At 38.9% G+C, this 3661-nt stretch overlaps 1 long non-coding RNA gene across 2 annotated transcripts; it reads left to right on the top strand.

Annotated features, from left to right (window-relative positions):
• Positions 1 to 955: 955 nt before the first annotated feature.
• LOC134619484 (uncharacterized) lies at positions 956 to 3453 on the top strand. 2 transcript variants are annotated; one of them, XR_010573389.1, is made up of 6 exons: positions 956 to 1467; positions 1779 to 1881; positions 2012 to 2146; positions 2262 to 2294; positions 2599 to 2782; positions 3241 to 3453. It is a non-coding gene; the product is annotated as an uncharacterized LOC134619484 (long non-coding RNA). The 2 variants fall into 2 exon arrangements; XR_010091993.2 differs by having other exon boundaries at positions 1995 to 2146.
• The last annotated feature ends 208 nt before the right edge of the window (positions 3454 to 3661 follow it).

Here is a 3661-nt window from a genome sequence, read left to right as displayed (position 1 = left end):
AAAAGAGGAGTAAATGATGATAGAAAATTTTGAAGTGTGTTTTCTAGCGGACATTTAGGCTGACATAGGGCTGGTGTATATTTTACCCGGGGTGTTTTTTAATAAAGCTAAAAGCGTTGCTCACACACATAAAGAGTATTGAGATTAAGTAAAGTTAATATAATGGATAGAGCCCAGAACATGATGTGGTGAACCAACTTTGAATAATGACAGGAACCTTAGATGAATACAGTAGGTTAGTAAGGTGTAGCAGAGAGAGGCTGTTTGTTTTTTATCCCTTACAGGAGAAGATTTCCACTAGAGAGGGACCCAGAAAAGGAGCAGAGACCACTTAAGGATGAAGTGTTTTCAAGTGGGAGCTGGTGTTTTATTACTGGACCACCTAGAGGATATGAGGTGGTTTTCTGATTTGCTGAGTCAGAGGACGGCTAGAGAGGGTCAGAGCGAAGGAAGTGGACCTGGGAATGGTGGTTTCGGGGCCCATGATCCCATTAATGGATGTAGAGGTGACAGAGTGGGTCGAGGAGTGACCCAAGGAAATGGTGTGGTGATGTCTCTGGAGAGACATCAAGAGAGGGAATTGTAATATTTAAAGAAATTAGGTCACTGGTGAACTGTATATAACCATCATCCTTAACATTACATTAATTATCATTTCATCAAAGTGTTTATTGAAGCTGCTGGCATTATGTTATAAGTTATATTATAGGGGTTATCATAATCAAATATTAACATGTTTATTACAGGTGCAGTTATAACTACTTTAAAATGATTGAGTTAATATATATATATCATAACTCAGAGCCTGAGTATATTGTTACAGTAAAATAGTAGCTGAGCAAAGGCCTGAATGTATTCAGCTTCTTGTGGTATTTGAGTTTGCTTAGTTACAGGTGACGAAAGGATGTCCAGTCCATGGGGACCTCAAAGGCCTGAGATCTTCACCATATTTGGATGGATGGGGAACTTCTGTGTCTGCAGTTATCTCTTAAAATACATGAATGTTCTGTACATGCAAATTATGTGACTGTAAACGCAAGAGGGGGCGTTACAATACCCTGATGGGATAAAAGCAATCTAGAGTGTATTTTGGGCAGAGATGTACAACTGATGTTTTGCAGTTTACACCTCTCCACGCTGCGTGCATTCATTAAAATCAATTGTTTGACCGACCTCTTCTGGACCATCATTGTTTTACTCTCGTCCTCAATTTCGAACCCATAACACTTGAATAATGAATAAGGCTACGTCCACACGTACCAGCGTATTTTTGAAACCGCTGATTTTTCTATGCGTTTGCACCTTTTGTCCACACGTAATGTATGTCTGGCCATACATTGTGTTTGTATTTCCAGGCACATTTCACGAAGCAGAACGCAGTCTTCAGAGATATCCACGTGAACGCTGTGATACGTCTGACCTTCAGTCCGAAGAAGAAACCCAGACCAGTCTTAAAAGAAAGCACAAGTAAAACCTTTATATTCACAAACATATCTTTGATTGTTAAGAATTTATGATCTTGTCTTTTATACATATCTGTGGTGCTTGCATACTGCAATATCACCACATAATATAGTCCAAAAAGTGGAAGTTTGTAAACTTTTTAAAAATGCAAAGCCGTGTACACTTGTGCACTTCAAAAATTCATTGTATGCTGTACCTTCTTGCACGTCTCTGTTTCCTGTGTGTGTTGTTAGAAATCAAACTAACTTTAGGAAACAATATGCCAAAAGCATATTTACAATTACTTAAGACCGTTTTTAATTTCTTTTCTTTAGACCAAATCCCCTGTACACATATACGGACTCAGAGGATGAGTTTTTTTGTGGGGAAAGCCTACAAAAAAACGGTTTCCCCAGGCCCCTCGAGTGAAAATACCAGGTAATAAAATACTGTCTAGTGTCTGTGTACATATCTGTGTCTGACACGAGGAAACTTTTTTGACAAGTTGTCTGTATTCTTAAATACTTAAAAAATTATCTTTTTCTAAACAGCCCTCATCACTCCGCAGTCTGCCCCCCAGCCCACTGATAGCAACCATCATAATGCCCCACCCAGCTTCCGGCACCTTTCGCCACTCCGGCACAAACCGACACAGCTTTGCGATCTCGCCAGCATGCAGAGTCTGATGTCTTCCCTATAGATGGTATGCTTTTAAAAAAGCTTTAAAGCTGCATCACAATGTCATTGTACTCTTATCTTCAAAACACCAGTTTATACTCCTGAATGTCATCTTGTTGTGATTTTTTTTTTCTCTGTAGATTCCAGAGACTCTGTGAAGCCACTATTACAAGGCAAGTTTGAAAATCTTGGAATTTCACAGTTTACATGGTATAACAAATATATGTGACAGGCAAAAACTAGTAAACACTTTTAGCAGTTACAAGAACTAACAAATGAATATCCAACAAAAGGGAATAGAAATACATTGCACTGCCAATACTTTGGTTTATTCTTTGTATGACTTGAAAATCAGGCTTTAGGGAAAACCAAATGACATGTTTCTATCATCAATTACATGAAGTAAACACACAAGCACTTGCATACACATTTAAGACATGAGACTCGCTAATTCCATCTCATAAAATGTGTCTATAGGTGAGACGCTTTGCGTTGATTGGTGCTGCTGGACCACACTGGAGGTGCGAGTCCGCCGTGTAATGGTTTATGCCATTACAAAGGAGCTGGCCTCTGTACTCAACTGGACAGGGGAAAAAAAACAAGGACCAGACAAAGCAAAAAAGGGCATTTAAAGAGACAGCGCCGTGCAGATGCATATTTGGTAAGTTTTAACATTTATTGTAGTTTTATGAGCCTAAAGTGAACAATAAAGGGATCAATTGATGTGCTGGGTGCGTTTCACATTTCCTATGTCTGTTTTTTGCTATATTACTTTGTCTTTCTTAATAACAAGACTTTCATGTCCGGTTAATCTGGAGATGGAGTCTTTGGTCTTCGGCTTGTTTTGTCCTCGGGTTGTACACTTTGTACAGCCCGAGGACCCATGTTTTCTTTTTTTTTTTTAAAGGATACACGGCACACCATGCTAAGACATATCACATTTTCAGCTTATAGCTCTTTGGGAATCAAATGCGGCAGTTTGCTGATTTCCGCCTGGTGACTTTCATGTTTATCAGCCTAGGAGTTTACATACTTTCTCCCTGCTGAAGACAATTAACAAGAGCTTATTCATGTGCTCTAATTCCCTTTTTTTGTGTGTGTGTCTATTTTTTGTCCTAGATGGCCTGGTGCAGCAGGTAGGGGCGAACTCTATGTCTGAGTTGGTCTTTGCTCAAGCAGTCCAGAAATGGCTCAGATATGCTCCAGATCGTACGGGTGGCGCGCAGGAAGCACATCATCCATCCCCATCCCGGAGTAAATAATAAAAAGTGACGTGAAACATAGAAATGTAAATAGGAAACTTTGTCTTTTAATAAAGTATTTTGCAAATGATACATGTCTATTGACCTTTTTTGGTTTTTTGTTTTTTTTCAATAAAAAGCAACTGTGCGAAAGAGGTGGAAAATCAATACCATATCTCAACAGTGTTTCAATATCAGAATCTGACATTGTTTCAATGTCAACAGTGTTAGAAAATATAACGTCGAATCAATGTCAGGTTTCAACATTGATTCAACATCAAAACCTGACGTTGTTTCAA

The sequence above is a fragment of the Pelmatolapia mariae genome, linkage group LG20 (genome assembly GCF_036321145.2).
Source record: "Pelmatolapia mariae isolate MD_Pm_ZW linkage group LG20, Pm_UMD_F_2, whole genome shotgun sequence".
Classification (NCBI taxonomy): domain Eukaryota; kingdom Metazoa; phylum Chordata; class Actinopteri; order Cichliformes; family Cichlidae; genus Pelmatolapia; species Pelmatolapia mariae.
Note: the sequence above shows the minus strand (reverse complement) of the source record. Positions and strands in the feature narration are given on the sequence as shown.